General features: G+C 38.0%; 1 protein-coding gene across 3 annotated transcripts in view; it reads left to right on the top strand.

Moving 5' to 3' along the window:
• LOC106083935 (complexin) overlaps nt 1-23,776 on the top strand; it is a 774,169-nt gene that overhangs the window by 72,229 nt on the left and 678,164 nt on the right. For all 3 annotated transcript variants that reach the window (XM_059361846.1, XM_059361845.1, XM_059361844.1), the window contains exon 2: nt 14,002-14,030. The gene's annotated coding sequence lies outside the window, so the exon portion shown is untranslated. The remainder of the gene's footprint in view (nt 1-14,001; nt 14,031-23,776) is intronic.

Here is a 23,776-nt window from a genome sequence, read left to right as displayed (position 1 = left end):
CCATGGTCGGCTAATATGCCCATTTGGGGGTGGGCGACCTTCCATTCCATGGACCTACTGTTGTATGCCATATTCGTAATATACTCCCGAATACCTTTCATTTGAGTCCCATATTGTCATGATCGTCAAATAAACCTATTTTAAGGGGTTTTGTGGCTAAGGATGCCCCCAGGGTCTTGGACCCTACTTTTGTTATGAAATTCGTACTATACTCTTGAATACTTTTCATTTGAATCCCATATTGTCCCGATGGGTCCACTTTTATTTTTGGATAGAACTTTTGGGGTAATAGCCTATGCTTCCTTCGACACCAACTTACACAATCTGTGAAAATGTCAAGGTAATCGGTTCAGCGGTTTTTGAGTCTATACGAAACAAACAAACAAACTGACAAACAAGCTGCCACAACATCTGAGGAGTTTGGTCGAAATCGGTTTTCAGATTGATTTTCACATACATATGTATATACGTGGCCCTATTTGCACTTATAGAGCAGAAGTTATTATATGAATACTATAACCTATCTGAAAAACTCCCCCGAGGCCCATCACACTTATATTGTAGGTGTAGGGTAGTATATAGTCGACTTTTGCCTTTCCTTACTAGTTTTTTATTAAGCACATTATAAAGTTATGAGTCTACCAAAATTAAACTTGACCGTCCATCAAACAAAATAAATTATTATATAAAACTATCTTACAACATTTTGTAGAAACAAGTAAAAAGGCGTTAAGTTCGGCCGGGCCGAACTTTGGATACCCACCACCTCGGGTATATATGTAAACCACCTTTCATCAAAATTCGGTGAAAATTTCATACCTTATACTCATATACGTCATACCGATCTGAACTATATACGACACGGATGTCGAAAAGCCGAACATAAGTCACTGTGTCAAATTTCAGTGAAATCGGATTATAAATGCGCCTTTTATGGGGCCAAGACTTTAAATCGAGATATCAGTCTACATGGCAGCTATATCCAAATCTGGACCGATTTGGGCCAAGTTGCATAAACATGTCGAAGAGCCTAACACTAAGCACTGTCCCAAATTTCGGCGAAATCGGACAATAAATGCCTCTTTTATGGGCCCTAAACCTTAAATCCAGAGATCGGTCTATATGGCAGCTATATTCAAATCTGGACCGATCTGGGAAAAATTTAAGAAGGACGTCGAAGAGCCTAACCAAACTCACTGTCTAAAATTTCAGCGACATCGGACAATAAATGCGTCTTTTATGGCCCCAAAACCTAAAACCTAGATATCGGTCTATATGGCAGCTATATCCAAATCTGGACCGATCTGTGCGATATTGCAGAAGTATGTCAAGGGGCTTAACTTAACTCACTGTTCTAAATTTTTGGGACATCGGGCAATAAAAGAGCATTTTATGGGCCCAAAACCATAAATCAAGAAATCGGTCTATATGGCAGCTATATCCAAATTTGAACCGATCTGGACCAAATTGAAGAAATATGTCAAAGGGCCTAACACATCTCACTGTCCCAAATTTCAGCAAAATCGGATAATAAATGTGGCTATTATGGGCCTTACACCATAAATCGGAGGATCGATCTATATGGCAGCTATATCCAAATCTGGACCGATCTGAGCCAAATTAACAAAGGATGTCGATGGGCCTTACACAATTCACTGTCCCGAACTTCATCAAAATCGGATAATAAATGTGGCTTTTGTGGGCCTAAGACCCTAAACCGGAGGATCGGTCTATATGGCAGCTATATCCAAATTTGAACCGATCTGGACCAAATTAAAGAAACATGTCAAAGGGCCTAAGACAACTCACTGTCCCAAATTTCAGCGAAATCGGACCATAAATGTGGCTTTTATGGGCCTTAGACCCTTTATCGGAGGATCGATCTATATGGCAGCTATATCCAAATCTGAACCGATCTGAGCCAAATTGACAAAGGATGTCGAAGGGCCTAACACAACTCACTGTCCCAAATTTCAACTAAATCGGATAACAAATGTGGCTTTTATGGGCCTAAGACCCTAAATCGGCGGATCGGTCTATATGGGGGCTATATCAAGATATAGTCCGATATAGCCCATCTTCGAACTTAACCTGCTTATGGACAAAAAAAGAATCTGTACAAAATTTCAGCTCAATATCTCTATTTTTAAAGACTGTAGCGTGATTTCAACAGACAGACGGACAGACGGACGGACATGGCTAGATCGTCTTAGATTTTTACGCAGATCAAGAATATATATACTTTATAGGGTCGGAAATGGATATTTCGATGTGTTGCAAACGGAATCACAAAATGAATATACCCCCATCCTTCGGTGGTGGGTATAAAAAAGCTCAAACGGCAACACTGGGCCAAGCAACTACACATGTTCGTGTATATGTTCGCGAAAATAATTTTGTTTTGATTTGTTGTTTTGTAATTTCATCATTGCCTATTCAGTAGTTTCTCATCGGCCGGCCGGATTGTCATATATTTTAGAGTGCACAAGAAATGCTAATAGAAATTTGTTATTTCTCACCTATAAACTATTTTGAAAAGTGTCTTTAAAGTATTAACTATCATTTGCGAAATATATGAAGTTCTGGATATTTTTGTAGACTATTAAAGAAAAGTTTAAAACGAAGCAGCAGGAGTGGAATGGGAGGTGAAGTCCAACAAGAAGTTTGAGCCAAACAAGAAGTGTGAACTGAAGTAACAACAAAAACAAATGTTTGTATACCTACCTGCATGCATGCGAGTGCTAATGAAAAGCAACAAAGAAAGATTATAGAGTGCTAAAAGTTATTAAATAAGCCGAAAAGTGTGTGTGTGTGTATTCTTCTTATTGATCAAATGTATGTATGCAACCACTAAAACAACAACTTTAAAGAAAGTGTCAGAAGAAATAACATTAAATAGTGTCAACGAATTCAATTCAAGTTAGCAGGGTTTCTGATTTCCACAAAGAAAGGTAAATAACAAATTATCCACAGAATTCCAATAAGATATTTTACCATCCCTTATTAAATCCTGCTTACATTGCGGTTTGTGTCTCTGATAAACATGTTGCATAATGCCCAATGTGTATGTGGCAAACTGTTTAGCAAAGATTTTGCAAAGTGTCTGTTTACAAGCACATAACAAACCGTGAGAACAAATATGTTTAAACAATCTGTTAAAGTTTTTGGTAGTAAATAAGTTATTTTTTAAAATTAATCATATCGTTTACAAAGAAACTCCATTTATGGTACAAAGAAGTATAGGCATTACTTCTCTTGGAATGAAGTCTCAAAAATCTAATTATTACAACTTTGGCGGTTTGTGTCTATGGTAAACAGGTAGCACGATATTTATGTGCATCTTAAAACCTGTTTAGCAGAGACAAGAACCCAAATCCAAGTCCATCAGGCAGAACTAGCGGAATATTCGCTAACACATGGTGACAAAGAACGATAGATTGAACTCTTACACTTGTTGTAAGCCTAGTACTGACTTCATTCACAGCGAAAATGCCATTTAAATTGTTGCGAAATTCGACGAATTTTTTTTTCAATTGGGAGATCGGTTTATATCGGAGCTACATCAGGTTATAGACTAATTCGGACAATACATAGCATAGTTGTTTTAATAGAACACCATTTGCAAAATTTCAGCCAAATCGGACAAAAATTGCGCCTTGTAATGGCTCAAGAAGTCAAATCAGATTTTAAATTAAGGGATCGGTATATGCTAATTTTACCCATAAACATTCCACTAAGGAACATGGGAAAACTTTTCACATATCAATAAGTGCAGTCCGATTCAAGTTTAAGCTCAATGATAAGTGGTCTCCTTTTTATAGCTGAGTCCGAACAGCGTGCCGCAGTGCGACACCTCTTTGGAGAGAAGTTTTACATGGCATAGTACCTCACAAATGTTGCCAGCATTAGGAGGGGAAAACCACTGCTGAAAATTATTTCTAATTATTTCTATTTCGCCAGGATTCGAACCCCGGCGTTTAGCGTCTGGTTACGGTGACTTTTATATTGGCTTTATAAATAACGGGAAGTTAGTGAACATTCTTTGAAGCTCTTGGACCAGCTTTTTTTTTTAATAACTAATCAAACTACTAATTTCGTCATTCTGTTTGCAACTCCATGAAATATTCGTCTCAGACTCCATAAAAAATATATATTCTTGATCGTCATGACATTTTATGTCGATCTAGCTATGTCCGTCCGTCCGTCTTACTGTCGAAAGCACGTTAACTTTCGAAGGAGTAAAGCTAACCGTTTCAAATTTTGCACAAATACTTTTTATTGGCATAGGTCGGTTGGGATTGTAAATGGACCAAATCGGTTATAAATCATGTTGTGTTTTGTGATTTATGTAACCCCTAAGTCTGAATTAAATATTTGTTGTGTTTTATACCCTCCACCATATGATGGGGGTATAATAATTTCGTCATTCTGTTTGTAACTACTCGAAATATTCGTCTGAGACCCCATAAAGTATATATATTCTTGATCGTTGTGACATTTTAAGTCGATCTAGGCATGTCCTTCCGTCCGCCTGTCTGTCTGTCGAAAGCACGCTAACTTTCGAAGGAGTAAAGCTAGCTTGAAATTTTGCACAAATACTTCCTACTAGTGTAGGTCGGTTGGGATTGTAAATGGGCTATATCGGTCCACGTTTTGATATAGCTGCCCTATAAACCGATCTGATATATTGACTTCTTGAGCCACTAGAGGCCGCAGTTCTCGTCTAATTTTTCTCAGATTTTGCATGAATTTGTTTGTTATTAATTACAACAACTGTGCCAAATATTGTTCGAATCGGTCTATAACCTGATATAGCTGCCAGAAAAGCGATCTTGGGTCTTGATTTCTTGAGCCACAAGAGGACGCAATTACTACCCGATTTGGCTGGAATTTTGTATGAGGTGTTTTGTTATGACTTTCAACAACTGTGCTAAGAATAGATGAAATCGGTCTATAACCTGATATAGCTGCCATATAATCCGATATGGGATCTTGACTTCTTGAGGCACTAGAGGGTAAAATTTGTATCCGATTTAGCTGAAATTTTGCTTGAGGCGTTCTGTTATAACTTTCAACAGATGTGCTCCGTATGGTTCAAATCAGTTCAAATCCTTGTATAGCTGCCATATAAACCGATCTGGGGTCTTGACTTCTTTAGCCTCTACAGGGAGCAATTCGTATCCGATTTGGCTGAAATTTTGCATGAGGTGTTTTGTTATGACTTCCAACAACTGTATTAAGAATGGTTCAAATCGGTTCATAACATGATATAGCTACCATATAAACCGATATGGGATCTTGACTTCTTGAGCCACTAGAGGGCGTAATTATTATCTGATTTTGCGGAAATTTTGTACAATGGCTTCTCCCATGACCTTTAATATACGTGTCGAATATGGTATGAATCGGTTTATAGCCTAATACAGCTCCCCTCTAAAGTAAACAATTCTTACTAGATTTGACTGAAATTTTACACAATGATTTCTACTATGGTCTGCAATATTCAATTCAATTATGGTCCGAAATGAACCATAACTTGATATTGTTTCAATAACATAGCAATTCTTTTCTTTCATCCTTTGTTTGCTTAAAAAGAGATACCGTGGAAAGAGCTCAACAAATGCGATCAATGGTGGAGGGTATATAACATTCGGTCCGGCCAAACTTTTACTTGTTTTCTTTTGTTTAAGTAAAGGTATTGATAAAAATATCTGGTTTAAGATGACTTTACCAACTCGAACTGGTTTAAGGGGACTTTACCAACTCCAAAGCCGCATTGACAAGGCCTAAATATCTCGTTGACTTTTGATTTTTATCACTCCAACTGAAATAAACTTGTATGAGATGGGAATGAATGACTTATTGCTTTGTAGTTTGTACATACAATCTCATCTTCTTTAGTGTGATAGCACCCTAAGGGACCCTACGGAACATAACACCGAGATGGATACGCCTCATCAGCGTATTGTCTTAGAATGGATTACCGCTACCAAACCAAGGTTTGGGTTTACGATATCCACATCGCCACCAATACCAGCAGTTGGGAAAAAAGTTCTTTCTATATCCTAAACACCTCCTTTGTCTCTTCAGGATGATGTTCCTGCATCAATGCCATTTGATGTTAAATTTTTTCATATTTTCATTAACTCATCTGCTTCACATGCATGTAATTGCTGTCATTCCTTTAAAGCACTCATGTAGTCAAATTTCTCAGCTTGATTTCTTCTATAAATGACTGAGAAGTGTCAAGAGCCAAAACTGTCGGTGTGTCCATGAGCCGTAAGCTAAGCAAAATATATGGTAACGTCTTAAGCTACCAAATTTTACATTACTTTTCGTTTAAATAAATTTGTGCGAGAAATGTCTCATATTTGAATATAAGCCATTGGTATCAACTTAATAGTGATGAGGGTATCTTTGTTCGTTTAGTCCTTTGGACTTTGCGCAAAGCTGACATGTGCATGCATGCGAACTACCTCTAGTGTTTCATTCTCACCTATCTTTTGTTTTTCCGACATTTCCACAGCATTTTGCTGTATCGGCGGCCGGTAGACTCGAGAGCCAACCCATTTCCAGCTGTGTTGGTGTACATTTTCATTAAACATGGTTTATGAGTGCAATTTCATTATTTAATTTAGAAGTCGGGCATTATGTTACAAGGCACCCAATATGCCATGTTTACGTCAATGCCACCGCTAATGCTAAAAGCTGATTCATGAGGGTGTAATGTGACCGACCGCCCCATTAACGTTTGTTCCAGTCATTTTGTGTGTGTTTTCCTTAAATGTCTCTATTATCCTTTCATCGTGTTTTAGTTGTAAAGGATATTTGAAAGATTTGTCTTTACTGTGAATTGGGGTCTGTGAGGGGATGGAGCATGGGCTAATGTATTAAAAAATTGCATGTGGCAGTGTCAGGGCTTACTGACACTGCTGCCAGTTTGTTTATTTAATTTATAGCATGTAATGATATTTTTGTCAGATACCTCAGCAAGAATATGTGGTTACTTATCGTGTCATTTGAGAAATAAGGGTTGTTTACCCAACAATTTTAGTATTATATGTAGGAGAAAAATGCCAAAACTTGCTTAACAAATTAGCACACTTTATGGCTGCTCTATAACTGATTAAGTTAAGTTTTATGAAGACAACTAGGACGCCACCGCAGAGCAGAAATTATCATTTCCGCCTTTGACGCCGAGCTTCTGGGTTCGAATTCTGGCGAATGCGTTGGAAAGAAATTTCCACGACGGTTATCTTCTCCTTATGCTGACGACATTTATAAAGTACTATGCCCTGTAAGAAGTCCCCCCCAAAGTGTTGTACATAATAGATGAGAAGGTTAGTACCACAACTATATTATTGAGTCTTCAACTATCACACTCGATTTTATACCCACCACCATGAGGTGGGTGTATACTAATCTAGTCATTCCGATTGTGATAATTCGAAATATTGATAGTGTATATATAATCTTGATATATATATTATATATTCTTGATCGCCACGACATTCTGAGTCGATCCAGCCATGTCCGTCAGTCAAAATCACGATAGGCGTCGAACGCGTAGAGCTAGCCGCTTGAAGTTTTGCACAGATAATTTTTATTGATGTAGGTCGTTGGGTATTGCAAATGGGCCATATCGGTTCAGATTTGGATTAAGCTCCCATATAAACCGATCTCCCGATTTGACTTTTGTCCGATTTGGCTGAATTTTTGTTATGACTTCCAGCAACTATGCCAAGTAGGCTTTAAATCGGTCAAGGAACTAATATAGCTCCCATATAAACCGTTCTTCCGATTTGATTCTTGAGCCCTTACAACACGCAATTTTGTCCGATTTGCAATTTTGAGCCAAATCGGATAGGAATTGCGCTCTCTACAGGATCCCATAAAGTATATATATTCTTGATCGTCACTACATTTTAAGTCGATTTAGCCATGTCCGTCCGTCTGTTTGTCGAAAGCACGCTAACATTCGAAGCAGTAAGGCTAGCCGCTTAAAATTTTGCAGAAATACTTCATATCAATGTAGGTCAGTTAGGATTGTAAATGGGCGAAATCGGTCCATGTTTTGATATAGCTGCCATATAAACCTACCTTGGATCCTGACTTCTAAACCTTCTAGAGGGCGTAATTCTTATCCGACTTAACTGAAATTTTGCACGATGTGTTGCGGCATGACCATCTCCCGATTAGACTTCTTGGGCCTTTAGAGGGCGCAATTCCTATCCGATTTGGCTGATATTTTGCACATGGTGTTTTGGTATCACTTCCAACCTCTGGGCCATGTATGGTCTAGATCAGTTAATAACCACATATAGCTGTCATAAAAACTGACCTTGGGTCTTCCCTTATAGAGCTACTAAAGGGCGCAATTCTTATCCGATTTGGCTGAAATTTTGCATGGAGTATTGTGGTATAACCTGATATAGCCGCCATACAAATTGATCTCCCGAATAGACTTCTTGAGCCTCTAGAGGGCGATTTGGCCGAAATTTAGCATGAAGTGTTTCATTTGGACTTCCAACAACTGTGTTAGGTATGGTCGAAATCGGCTCATATCTTGATTTAGCCGCCATATAAACCGATCTCCCGATTAGACTTTTTGGGCTTCTAGAGGGCGCAATTCTTATTCAATATGGTTGAAATTTTGCAGATGTCATCTTGGTAAGACTTCCAACAACTGTTCCAAGTATGATCTTAATCGGTATATAAAGAAGAACTTGACAAATGCAATCTATGGTGGAGAGTATATAAGATTCGGGCAGATCGAATTTAGCACGCTTTTAAAGAGTGATTTGTTAAGAGCTTGATAACTTTTTTAAAAAAAAAACGCATAAAATTTGCAAAATCTCATCGGTTCTTTATTTGAAACGTTAGATTGTTCCATGACATTTACTTTTTGAAGATAATTTCATTTAAATGTTGACCGCGGCTGCGTCTTAGGTGGTCCATTCGGAAAGTCCAATTTTGGGCAACTTTTTCGAGCATTTCGGCCGGAATAGCCCGAATTTCTTCGGAAATGTTGTCTTCCAAAGCTGGAATAGTTGCTGGCTTATTTCTGTAGACTTTAGACTTGACGTAGCCCCACAAAAAATAGTCTAAAGGCGTCAAATCGCATGATCTTGGTGGCCAACTTACCGGTCCATTTCTTGAGATGAATTGTTCTCCGAAGTTTTCCCTCAAAATGGCCATAGAATCGCGAGCTGTGTGGCATGTAGCGCCATCTTGTTGAAACCACATGTCAACCAAGTTCAGTTCTTCCATTTTTGGCAACAAAAAGTTTGTTAGCATCGAACGATAGCGATCGCCATTCACCGTAACGTTGCGTCCAACAGCATCTTTGAAAAAATACGGTCCAATGATTCCACCAGCGTACAAACCACACCAAACAGGATGCATGGGCAGTTCATGAACGGCTTCTGGTTGCTCTTCACTCCAAATGCGGCAATTTTGCTTATTTACGTAGCCATTCAACCAGAAATGAGCCTCATCGCTGAACAAAATTTGTCGATAAAAAAGCGGATTTTCTGCCAACTTTTCTAGGGCCCATTCACTGAAAATTCGACGTTGTGGCAGATCGTTCGGCTTTAGTTCTTGCATGAGCTGTATTTTATACGGTTTTACACCAAGATCTTTGCGTAAAATCTTCCATGTGGTCGAATTACACAAACCCAATTGCTGCGAACGGCGACGAATCGACATTTCACGGTCTTCAGCAACACTCTCAGAAACAGACGCAATATTCTCTTCTGTACGCACTGTACGCATTCGTGTGGTTGGTTTAATGTCCAATAAAGTAAACTGAGTGCGAAACTTGGTCACAATCGCATTAATTGTTTGCTCACTTGGTCGATTATGTAGACCATAAATCGGACGTAAAGCGCGAAACACATTTCGAACCGAACACTGATTTTGGTAATAAAATTCAATGATTTGCAAGCGTTGCTCGTTAGTAAGTCTATTCATGATGAAATGTCAAAGCATACTGAGCATCTTTCTCTTTGACACCATGTCTGAAATCCCACGTGATCTGTCAAATACTAATGCATGAAAATCCTAACCTCAAAAAAATCACCCTTTACTTGTTAATTCAAACTTATACCTTTGAACGAACTAGTTCACCGAGCTGAAATTAGCTTAGCTTAGTCAAACGGTCACTTTAAGGAACAACATTTCCTAAGACTGTTAAGGCTTAAGGCTGGTACTACGTTTTTTTTGGAAAAAAATTTCCCAAAATCGTTCTTTCGGTGGTTTGACAAGGTTACCACATTCGATTTTTATACCCACCACCGAAGGATGGGGATATATTCATTTTGTTATTTCGTCTGCAACACATCGAAATATATATTTCCGACCCTATAAAGTATAGATATTCTTGATCAGCGTAAAAATCTAAGACAATCTAGCCATGTCCGTCGGTCTAGCTGTTGAAATCACGCCACAGTCTTTAAAAATAGAAATAGAGATATTGAGCTGAAACTTTGCACAGATTCTTGTTTTGTCCATCGGCAGGTTAAGTTCGAAGATGGGCTATATCGGACTATATCTTGATATAGCCCTCATATAGACCGATCTGCCGATTTACTTCCTACTTCAATTTGGCCTAGATCGGTCCAGATTATTATCCGATTTTGCTCAAATTTGAGACAGTGAGTTATGATAGGCTCTTCGAAATATTTCTGCAACTTTGCTCAAGTCGGTTTGGATATAGCTGCCATATAGACCGATATCTCGATTTAAAGTCTTGGCCCCATAAAAGGCGCATTTATAATACGTTTTTTTGAAATTTGACACAGTGACTTATGTTAGGCTTTTAGACATCCGTGTCGTATATGGTTCAGACCGGGTTTTCTTTTTAGATATAGCTACTAAAAAGACAAATATTTTGTTATTCACAATAGAATAATGACTTGTAATTATTAGTGTTGGTCCAAATCGGAACATATTTCGATATAGCCGCTATGGGGCATAAGGTATGCATTTTCCACCGGATTTTGACGACAAGTGGTTTACATATATACCCAAAGTGGTGGAAGTTCAGTTTAGGGGGTGCTTTAGGACGTACCCCCAAACACTTGGCTCCAAAATTGGATATAAAATTCCGAATCTACTCCCAAATACCTTTCATTTGAGTCTCATATAGACATGGTCGACTAATATTACCATTTGTGGGTATTTGGCGGTGGGGCGACTTCCCATTACTTGGACCTAATATTTTATGCCGTATATGTAATCTTCTGCCGAATACTTTTCATTTGAGACCCACACTGACATGAACGTCGAATATACAATATCTGTTTAGATACTAATTTCGTCATTCTGTTTGTTACTTCTCGAAATATTCGTCTAGGACCCCATAAAGTACATATATACTTGATCGTCAAGACATTTTAAGTCGAACTAGCTATGTCCGTCCGTCCGTCTGCCTATCGAAAGCACGCTAACTTTCGAAGGAATAAAGCCAAACGCTTGAAACTTTGACCAAATACATCTTATTAGTGTAGGTCAGTTGGTATTGTAAATGGGCCAACTCGGTCCATATTTTGATATAGCTGCCATATAAACCGATCTGGGATCTTGACTTCTTGAGCCGCTAGAGGGCACAATTCTTATCCGATTCGGCTGAAATTTTGCATTAGGTGATTTATTATGACTTCCAAAAACTGTGCTGAGTATGTTTGAAATCGGTCCATAACCTGATATAGCTGCCATATAAACCGATCTGGGGTCTTGACTTCTTGAGCGTCTAGAGGGCGCAATTCCTATCCGATTTGGATGAAATTTTGCACAACGTGTTTCGATATGACTTCCAACGATTGTGATAAGGATGCTTTAAATCGGTTCATAACCAGATATAGCTGTCATATAAACCGATCATGAATCTTGACTAGACTATGGCGCTAGAGGGCGCAATTCTTATCCGATTTGGCTGAAATTTTTCATGAGATGTTTTGTTGTGACTTCTAAGAACTGCGTCAAATATGGTTCAAATCGATCGATAACCTGATATAGCTGCCATATAAACCAATCTTGGGTCTTGACTTCTTGAGCCTCTAGAGGGCGCAATTTTTATCCGATTTGACTGAAACACGTGGTGTTTTGGTATCACTTCCAATAACTGCGCTAAGTATGGTTCAAATCGCCCCATGTTTTGATATAGCTGCCATATAAACCGATCTAGGGGTCTTTACTTCTTGAGCCTCTAGAGGGCGCAATTCTCATCCGATTTGACTGAAATTTTGCACGTAGTGTTTTGCTATCACTTCCAATAACTGTGTTAAGTTTAAGTTTCAAATCGGTTCATAATCTGGTATAGCTGTCATATAAACCGATCTGGGATCTTGATTTCTTGAGCCCATAGAGTGCTCAATTCTCATCCGATTTGGCCGAAATTTTGTATGAGGTGTTCTGTTTTGACTTCCAATAACGTTGCTATGTATGGCGCAAATCGGTACATGACCTGATATAGCTTCCATATAAACCGATCTGGGATCTTGACTTCTTGAGCCTCTAGAGGGCGCAAATTCTGTACAGCGGCTTCTCTTATGACCTCCAACTTACGTGTCTAATATGGTCTGAATCGATCAATAGCTTGATACAGCTCCCATATCAACCTATCTCCCGATTTTGCTTCTTGAAGTCCGAAGTCCGAAGGATCTAAAACATTACACAATGACTTCTACAATAATCAACATTCATTTATGGTCCGAATCGGACTATAACTCGATATAGCTCCAATAATATAACAGTTCTTATTCAATATTCTTTGTTTACCCAAAAAGAGATACCGGGTATATAAATAAGGTTCGGCCCGCCCGAACTTAGCACGCTCTTGTTTGTTTTGCCTAAGAGGAGATGTCGGGAAAATAACTCGACAAATGCGATGCATGGTGGAGGGTATATAAGATTCGGCCCGGCCGAACTTAGCACGCTTTTACTTGTTTATATATGGAGTTTCACCGCGAAAACCGAATATAATACCAACCGTTACTCAGTTACAATTCTGGTATCAAAATGAAACAAAACTGTCAACCAAAATCTTTGCTTTGGAAGTATTTTTTTTGCTCATCACAGTTTGAAAAAGGTGTCAAGATTTATTGGAATGGTCCTTTGTGGCTCAAATGTTTTTCACAAGTCCTTGAAAAATCGCATTAAGCGTAAAGTATAACGAAATTAAAGAGAGAAAGGAAGAAAAAAAAGCAACACAAATAAAACTATATGGTAGGCATACAACAATAGCATTGTGGCTGATAAAAAGTGTTTTCTTCCTCGACCATTTAGTTTTTCCTTTTTTCCCGTTTGTTGTTTCGGATATTTTCATTCCCCTAAAAGTTCAACAAATTTTGTCATCAGTCATCCATCCGCCCATGGAGATTACATGATAAGATGTTTATATAACGGTCATCAATAAGGGTTGATGTTGACTTTTCGAAAGAAAAGTATTTAAACTTTTTTTTAAGCATTCGTCATCTAAACTCTGCTCTAATGGTATTTCACGTACACATACAAACAATGTTTCCAATATCCAACTTCAAATTCTTAAGAAGTGAAGAAAAAAAAAAAAACGAAACGAAACGAAAACTTAAACATTAATCAAAATTTTTGCATGTTCTGGAAACGCCAAGCGAAAAAGGAAGCCAAAAAGGGTTCAATGTGAAATGTTTATTCCTTTCGGCTGTTTCTATATTTGTTTGAATCATGAAGAATTTTTTTTTGTATTTCTTCTTCTTTATGAAGCTAAACAATTTTTGTCTCATCTTTCGTTCTTTGTATTTTTCTTTCACTGTTTCTAAGAGGAAAAGTCAATAAATTATGTAAATTTAGCTCCCTTTTCTTGAAAGAAAAGTACGAAAACAAAAAGAAACTTGAATTGTATCTCTTTGATGAAATAACATAAATTCCTTGGCCCAAAGCAATTTATTTCAATTTAGCCAAAGTGAAATGCAATAAGAATGTTTTTAATTTCCACATTTTTTGCTTTGTTTTTCATTACAGACCATTTGGTGTTTTAAAGTCTAATTAAGGTGAGTTTTTGATTTCAAGTAATTATTAAATGAACAAACCGTGACAAATCAAAATTCATTAGCAAACTCATTAGTAATGAAGATAAAATAAAATGAAAAACAAGTAAAACGATCGCAATTTGGGCCGGAACGAAACGTTTACACCCATCTCGCATGCTATTTTTAAAAGAAAGTGTTTACATGGTAGACAGAAATTGGGAAAAATTGCCTACCAGGCAATGAAGAAGTCATTCAAAAGCGCGTTCATTTTGGCCGGGCCGATTCTTATACATGTATATCCTACATCATGGATCGCATTTGACAAGAAGAATATACACAACGGTATGGACTGATATAGACCGTACTTGTCATGACTGTTAGAAGTCAGAAAAAATACCATGCTAAAAATATCAGCTTAATAGTATAAAAATTGTGCCCTCTAGAGACTCAAGGGGCCAACTATATCCAAACGTGGACCGATATGGATCATTTACATTATCAACCGACCTACACATAGGAATTAGTGCACAGTTTCAAGCGCCTAGCTTGTATCCTTCGAAAGTGAGCGTGCTTTCAACAGACAGACGGATTTGATGTTTTGTTTTGACTTTCAACAACTATGCCGAGTATGGTTCAAATCTATGTATTACACGATATCTTCAGCTTAAACTTCTTCAGCCTATCTTCAGCCTCTAGAGGGCGCAATTTGTACTTTATTAATCTTCACCCGCACAAAAAGAATAGAAAATTCTTATAAATTAAAGGACGCGTAAGATCTCCAACAACTGATAATAGGAAAGATTCAGATTAACAATTTATGGTCATACAATACATCATCATATTTTGAAGAATACACATACACTTAAGGGGGGGCCTACATCATTACACTGAAAAATTTGTTATCCTAATTTTATAGATTCGAGCCAAAGATTAGCAAACATAATTTAAAGATGATAAATTTTCCAACTTTTTAAGGAAACATTCCCTTTGGTGAAAAATATTTCCTTCATATTAAGAGTTTTTTATTTTAAATGGTAGGTTAGTAACCCCCTAACTTTTGCAAATTGCAAATTCGCCCATGAACATTCCATTAAGGAACACGGGCAAACTTCTCACATCAGTGAATGCTGCCTGATTCTAGTTTAAGCTCAATGATAATAGGCCTCCTTTTCATAGTCGAGTCCGAAAGGCGCGCCGCAGTGCGTATCTCTTTGAGTAGAAGTTTATACATGGCGGTCATCTCAAGTGGTACAGTACTTTCCAAATGTAGCCAACAATAGGAGGGGATAATCACCGCTGAAAATAGGCGGACATGCTTACCTCTGTGTTACGTTGACCTCCCTTAACTTTACGTCTTGTTATTAAAGAAAAAACTCTAAAATGTAGTTCAAAATATCGTTGAAAGTTAGAAAATTGTCCTTGGGACAAGACAACAGTGAACCGTTGGAAAGACACAAAATGGCTTTACAAATAGGAGCATCCTTAAATGCTATTTTTATACCCTCCACCATTTGATGGGGGTATACTAATTTCGTCATTCTGTTTGTAACACCTCGAAATATGCATCATGTCATTTTAAGTCGATCTAGCCGTCCGTCTGTCTGTCGAAAGCACGCTAATATTCGAAGTACTAAAGTTAGCCGCTTGAAATTTTGCATAAATACTTTTTATTAGTGTAGATCGTTTGGTATTGTAAATGGGCCAAATCGGTCCATATTTTGATATAGCTGCCATATAAACCGATTCTGGGTCTTGAATTCTTGAGCCTCTGGAGGGCGTAATTCTTATCCGATTTCATTGAAATTTTGCATGTAGTGTTTTGGTATCATTTCTAACAACTACGCTAATTGTGGTTTAAATCGGTCAATGTTTTGATATAGCTGTCATATAAACCATATAAATTTAGCACGACGTGTTTTGTTATGATATTCAACAACTGTGCCAAGTATGATTCAAATCGGTCCATGACCTGATATAGCTGTCATATAAACCGATCTTGGGCCTTGACATCTTGAGCCTCTAGAGGGCGCAATTCTTATCCGATTTGAATGAATTTTTGCTCGAAGTATTTTGTTATGATATCCAACAACTGTGCCAAGAATGATTCAAATCTGTTCATAACCTGATATAAACAGATCTGGGGACTTGACTTCTTGAGCTTCTAGAGGGCGAAATTCCTATCCGATTTGACTGAAATTTTGCATGACGTATTTTATTCTTATTTTCAACAACTGTGCCAAATAAGGTCCAAATCGGTTCATAACCTGATATAGCTACCATATAAAGCGATCTGGGATCTTGACTTCTTGAGCCTCTAGAGGTCGCAATTATTATCCGATTTGCCTGAAATTATGTACGAACCATCCTCTCATGACCATCATTATTATTATGGTCTGAATCCGTCTATTATGGTCTGAATCGGTCAATAGCCCGATACAGCTCCCATATAAATCGATCTCTCTATTTTACTTTTTGAGCCCCCAAAGGGTTCAATTCTTATTCGAATTGGCTGACATTTTACACAGGTCTCCAACATATAATTTAATTGTGGTCCAAACCGGACCATATCTTGATATCGCTCTAATAGCAGAGCAAATCGTTTCTTATATCCTTTTTTGCCTAAGAAGAGATGCCGGGAAAAGAACTCGACCAATGCGATCCATGGTGGAGGGTATATAAGATTCGGCCCGGCCGAACTTAGCACGCTTTTACTTGTTATTTCCTACCGATGACCCTTCCAGATCCCTTTAAAACGCCCTAGAACTTGCAAATGTTAACTTTCAGTGAAGGACATACAAACAGCAGATGTATAGAACATCTCCTTCTCTTTTTCGATGTCCTCACAGCCTATGGTTGCAAGTCCATAAGTAAATGGGGACTACAATTACTATATATAAACCGATCCCGATTCCCCAATTTCACTTTCATGAATCCCTCGGAAATCAATTGAAAATTGAAATTGAACAATTTTATTTCGTTAATATTATCCTCATGTATGTTTATGCATGGCGGTTTGTATCCAAAGTTCCGCCTCGACGAAAACATCACCTTTTTACTAGTTTTATGCTTGTAAAACAAATTAAGAATTTAATCTTCTTATTCAAATGCCACTGTTTTTTTTCAGATTAATAGATTGTTAAAAAACGAATTTTAATTGTGTTGATGTTGTGCCATAACCATATCGGCACCGTGGTCACCTTGAACAGAACTTGCCGCCCCTAAATCCGTGTGTTATGTTATTGATTGAAATTTCCTTTGAGTGGAGTAAGCGTGCTGTCGGCAATAAAATGCCACTTTTTATGAATATTTTTTTAAAACACGCAATTGACGCTTTCTTGCTAGCCAATGGAGCAGAGCGAATTGAATGCAAAACCTTACGTTATTTCACTGAGGCAATCAAAGGAGTGCCTGTGTGTGGTCAGACGTTGTATCCTTGGTAGAGCAAGTCTATTTCCTTTTGAGGAAAGTTCGTCTGTATACATTCATAAATTAAGCGGTGACTTTTATGGCTTTGTTGAGGTCATTGCAAGGAAGTGGTGGCATTCGCGCCCGAATATGTCAAGTGTTTCGATGGACTTTTAATAGCAGGGTTGGTGCTGGCTCGGGTACACCTACCATTGATAATTACAAGCAGCAAGAAAAATAAATGGGTCTTACTTATTTTTTAAATTTAGTGTTAAAGTTGGAACAGCAATAATCATTCTGTGTAAATCATTTTTTTTTGCTCCAAATTTATTTGGTACTTTTTGTTATAGCTAAGGAAAACTTTTTTATTTTGGAGATAGGCAGCAATGGTACATTGCATGGTGTTGTAACCTTCAAATGGTTAGAATTATATTTGGAGCGACTTTCATTTACTAAATTTACTTAAATATAGCTTTCAAAAGAGTGTAGGTTTTTTAAAAGGTTAACAAATTTTCTTAAATTTTATTTAATCACATACGTTTGAAAATAGGGTCCTTTATTAGTATACCCTTCACTATAGGTTTGGGGTATACTAACTTCGTCATTCTGTTTGTAACAACTCGAAATATTTATCTAAGACCCCATAGGGTATATACAAGTATATCCATGATTGTCGTGACATTTTTAATCGACCTAGCCTTGTCCATCCGTCTGTCACACAGGTCTGTCTGTGGAATGCACGCCAACTTTAGAAGGAGAAAAGATAGTCGTTTGGAGAAAAGATAGTCCCACCGAAAAACCTACCAAATATATATATACACCAAACACGACAATTTGGGATTCAAATGAAAGGTATTTAAAGGATATCAAATTGTCGGACCAAGTGTTTGGGGGACCACCCCAACCCCCAAAACACCCCTAAATCGGACATATTACCGATCATTGCAATATGGAACTCAAATGAAAGGTATTTGCGAGTAAAATTCGAATCTGATATCCAAATATGGGATAAAGTTTCTGGGGGTCCACCCCTCCCCCAAAACACCCCCCAAACAGAACTTATTTACTGGCCATGACCATATGGGGCTTAAATAAAAGGTATTTGAGTGTAGAACTCAATAGGGTACTGCATTTTTTGATATCTGATGCGGGAGGGGACCCTTCCCCTTACCCCAAATTTCAGAAACGCCAGATCTCGGAGAAGGGTGGTGCGATTTAAGCGAAATTTTGTATATTCTCTTATAATAGCCTACAAACAAAATATTGGTATCCAAATTTCGGGTGGGGTACCTAGGGGGGGCGCCCCACCGAAAAACCTACCAAATATATATATACACCAATCACGACAATATGGGACTCAAATGAAAGGTATTTGCGAGTGAAATACGAATATGATATCCAAATTTGGGATAAAGTTTCTGGGGGTCCACCCCTTCCCTAAAACACCCCCCAAACAGGACTTATTTACTGACCATGAGCATATGGGGCTTAAAGAAAAGGTATTTGAGTGTAGAACACAAATCTGATATTCAGATGTGGGACCAAGTGTTTGGGGGGCCGCCCATCCCCGAGAACATCCCCCAAAGAAGACAAATTTACGACCATAGCAATATGGGGCTCAAATGAAAGATCTTTGGAAGTAAAGCACGAATTTGATACCAATATTCGGGAAAAGTGTCTATGGGGCCACCCCACCCACATAACACCACTCAAATAGCAAGTATTTGCTGACCATTGCAATATGAGACTCAAATAAGAGGTATTTGAGAGTAGAACAGGAATGTGTTATATATTTTCAAAGCCAAGTCACTGAGTGACTGCCCCATCCTCCAAAACACCCCCCAAACCGGTCATGTTTGCCGACTATGGAAAAATGGACAATTAAATGAGGTGTATTTGGGAGTAGACCATGAATTTGACATCAACATTCGGGACCAACTGTATTAGGGGATGTCCCACCACCATAACAACCCCCAATTTGGGTCTTCAAAATAGTGGATATTCATAGTTTTTAGGGCCCATACCCCAAGCTGGACATACTTGCTGGCTTTTTAAATAAGGGGTTTAAGTGAATGTTATTTGAGATTAGAAAACGAATTTGATATCCAATTTTGAGGCCAATGGCAATATGGGGTTCAAATATAAGAGAATAGAGCACGTTGTTGATATATTTTCAGGGCTTTGATTTTGGGGGACCAAACTCAAAACACGCCAAAACACTCCTAAATCGGGCATATTTACCGACCATGTCAATGTGGGGCTTAAATGAAAGGTACTGGGGTAAAGCAAAAATTGTTAGCCACTTTCTGGACCAATTTTCTGGGGGCCTACCGCTTTCCCAAAATACCCCACAAACAGCATTTTTTTACTGAACATCGCAAAATGGGGTTCAAATGAAAGGTATTTGGGAGTAGAATACGAATTTGATATCCAAATGTAGGACCATGTATTTAAGGCATCACCCGTTCCCCAAAATACCCCCAAAGGAAGAAATTTTTTCGACCATGCCAATATGTGGCTCAAATGAAAGGTATTTGAGATTATAAAACGAATTTGATAACCTATTTTGGGGCCATGTGTTTGGGAAACTCCTCATAAGCCAATGCCAATATGGGGTCTAAATAAATGGTATTTGAGAGAAGAGCATGATGCTGATATTTTTTCAGGGCCAAGTGTCTGGGGGACAACCTCAGCCCCGAAAACACCCCTAAATCAGACAACATGAGATAATCGGACTGAAATAAAGTATTTTAAGAATGGAGTACACCTTACATCCAAACATAGACCCAAAAAGAACATATGGGATACAGATAAAGACACTTATATCGTTAAACTGTTTGTCAAGCGATATACAATTTTCGTAGTATGATATTTCACTAAAAGCTCTTTAATTGTCGAAAATAAATATTCCAAGGAAAATTTTGTTCCATATAAAGTAAAAGGAGGCGCAGGGGAAGGCGGAGTGGGCCCGGTCCAGCTAGTAGCTTCCATATAAACCGACATACCGATTGTATTTCATGAGCCCCTATAGAGCTCAATTCCTATCCGATATGGCTGAAATTTTGCACAATGACTTCTTCTATGACATCCAACATCCATCCCAAGCATAGACCCGAATCGGTCCATAGCCTGATAAAGCTTCAAATAGCAATTCCTATCCGTCTTATTTTTTTTTTTTTTTTGCCTCAAAACAGACGAAGAACTTCACCCATGGCGGAGGGTATGTAAGATTCGACATGGCCGAACTTAGAATTTTTTCTTCTTTAAAATCTGATGGGGACGGTTTCGCCTTTTATCCTAATTTTGAAAAATCACAAATCTCTTAAATAATTGGGGCGATTTCATCGAAATGTTTTTGAAACCATATGAAGGGTGATTTTTTAAGAGCAAGAGGAAATTAAAACAAGTAAATAGGCATTAAGTTCGGCCGGGTCGAATTTTGGATACCCACCACATCGGGTGTATAAGTAAACCCCCTTTCGTCACAATCCGATGAAAATTGGATAACTTATGCACCCAAATTCGGCACGGACATTGAGTGGTCTTATAAATATAAGTCACGGTTGAATTTTGTATTTCAAATTTCAACAAAATCGGGGAATAAATAAAGCTTTTATGAGCTTTAGACCCTTAACCGGCATATCGGTCTATATGAAAGCTATATCTAAATACAGTCCTATTTTTACCATATTTGGGTCAGATGGCGGGTGGCCTAAAACTACTCACTGTTTCAAATTTCAGTGAAATTGGGTAATAAATTGGGTTTTAATGGGCTTCAGACCCTTTATCCAGAGATCGGTCTATGTGGCAGCTATATCTGAATATAGTCCGATCTGAACCATAGTTAGCTCCTACGTTAGGAGGCCTAAAACTGAACCATATACGACACGGGTGTTGGTTTGGATACCCGAGGTGGTGGCCGGCCGAACTTAACGCCTTTTTACTTGTTATTTCATATATTCTCCCATAAAGTACTACTAAATCAATTAAATCCGAAATATTTAAGTTCTGCAGTTTCTACTGGTTCCAAAGCACAAACATTACCCTCCATCGTTCACAGTGCTTTAGGAGTCGAAATGTTTTAGCCAATTAATTAGGAACTGTTTTGGATGGCTTCCACTTTGTTGCACATCATTATGCTGAATTTCAAACTAGTTGACGCTTCATTGAAAAGGTTAACAATTTCCTGAAAAAGAATACACACTCGTAGTATGTACATTGAGGAGAGTACTAAACTAACAATCCCAATGATGCTGTCACAAGAGGGTGTTAAACCCTTGATTAATAGGCTATATCCCCTTTTGTACATAAACAACATTTAGCATGGATACTAGTTTTGTTCATACGCGTGTGTGTGTGTGTTAGTAAGTGTTTATTTAACCCCACAAAAAGAAGGTTTCTCTATATGGGATGTTTGTCCACAGCTAATTCGTGTCCAGCCATGCTAAAATGAGGGTGGTTTGTGGGTAATGAGCCTGAATTATTTGGTGCTAATTAGATTTAAGTTATTCCACCACTCATTGCTCGACAAAAACCTAGCAAAAAATCACTACAAAACATTGGAGAGTAACTTTCTCTCATAGTTGTACCCAAAACTTTTTCTAGAGGTTTTTGCGTTCGCTGGCTTTTATTCACTCACTCATTCTCAAACTAATCGTTAACTAATTTGGTGGAAAATGTCATTTTTACAGAGAAGGATTTTTGTAAATCCACTTAAAATGGCATAAAGCAAATGAGGTTTGCGCGTGCGACTCAAACATTAATAAGGGCGATTTTATGAAACGTAAGTTGTAAGAAGAAAGAGATTTAAGATATGAGCCGTTCAATTATTTTCGGACAATAATTTGCGTTTTGATTGTAAATCGTTCAATCTTTCTAATTTAAGATAAAAATCCAATCTATCGATTTGGCGATAACTGGGAATCGTCCAGAGAACTCAATTGTTGGGGTCCATGGTAAAGCGTGAATTCAGTTAATTCAAGTCCATACCTTTATCATTCTCTTATAAATACAATAGCTGGACGGTGTGCTTCGCCACATCCATTAGTGTTTTTACATGGTCTAAATTTGAAAATTATTTATATTCGTATTTACTCTCAAATAACTTTTATTACAATCCCATGTTATCCCGTTTGGTATACATGTCCAATTGAGGTGGGGCGACTCGCCGGAAATTGACCCAAATTTGTATATAATTTTCGAGTTATACTCTTAAATACCTTTCGTTTGGGTCCCATCTTGTACCGTTCGGTGTACATGTCTATTTGGTACATTATATTGACCCGTCTGCTAATAGATCGGCCTGCACATCCGTTTGGGGTTGATATTTTTAGGTGAGGCGGTCCCCCAGGCTCTTCACCCCAAATGTTTTATTCTACTTCCATTTACCTTTCATTTGATACTCATATTTCCCCAGTCGCTAAAAATTTAATTTTTAGGCGGTTTTTGGTGGTGGGGCGACACTTGAGGTCGAACTGATATAACAAGATCGTAATACCTTTCATTTGATGCCCATATTGTCCAAATCGGTAAACATGTCCGTTTGGGTGGATTTTGGTAGGGCCTTTATTTTTATATTCTTGTATCAGAAAAGTGCTTTATTTAGCGGAATGCATCATACGTGCCGTAAATTAAAAATAAACAAGTAAAAGCGTGCTAAGTTCGGCCGGGCCGAATCTTATATACCCTCAACCATGGATCGCATTTGTCGAGTTCTTTTCCCGGCATCTCTTCTTAGGCAAAAAAGGATATAAGAAAAGATTTGCTCTGCTATTAGAGCGATATTAAGATATGGTCCGGTTGGGACCATAATTAAATTATATTTATGTTGGAGACCTGTGCTCTTTGTGGGCTCAAGAAGTAAAATAGAGAGATCGATTTATATGGGAGCTGTATCGGGCTATAGACCGATTCAGACCATAATAAACACGCATGTTAATGGTCATGAGAGAATACGTCGCACAAAATTTCAGGCAAATCGGATAATAATTGCGACCTCTAGAGGCTCAAGAAGTCAAGATCCCAGATCGGTTTATATGGCAGCTAAATCAGGTTATGAACCGGCTTGTACTTTATTTGACATAGTTGTAGAAAGTAACAATAAAAAAGGTCTTGCGAAATTTCAGCCAAATCGGATAGGAATTGCGCCCTCTAGAAGCTAAAGAAGTCAAGTCCCCAGATCTGTTTATATGACAGCTATATCAGGTTATGAACCGATTTGAACCACATTTGGCACAGTTGTTGGGTATCATAACAAAACACGTCGTGCAAAATTTCATTCCAATCGGACAAGAATTGCACACTCTAGAGGCTCAAGAAGTCAAGACCCAAGATCGGTTTATATGACAGGTATATCAAAACAT

The sequence above is a fragment of the Stomoxys calcitrans genome, chromosome 2 (genome assembly GCF_963082655.1).
Source record: "Stomoxys calcitrans chromosome 2, idStoCalc2.1, whole genome shotgun sequence".
NCBI classification, from domain to species: domain Eukaryota; kingdom Metazoa; phylum Arthropoda; class Insecta; order Diptera; family Muscidae; genus Stomoxys; species Stomoxys calcitrans.
This window is presented reverse-complemented; position numbering and strand designations above follow the sequence as displayed.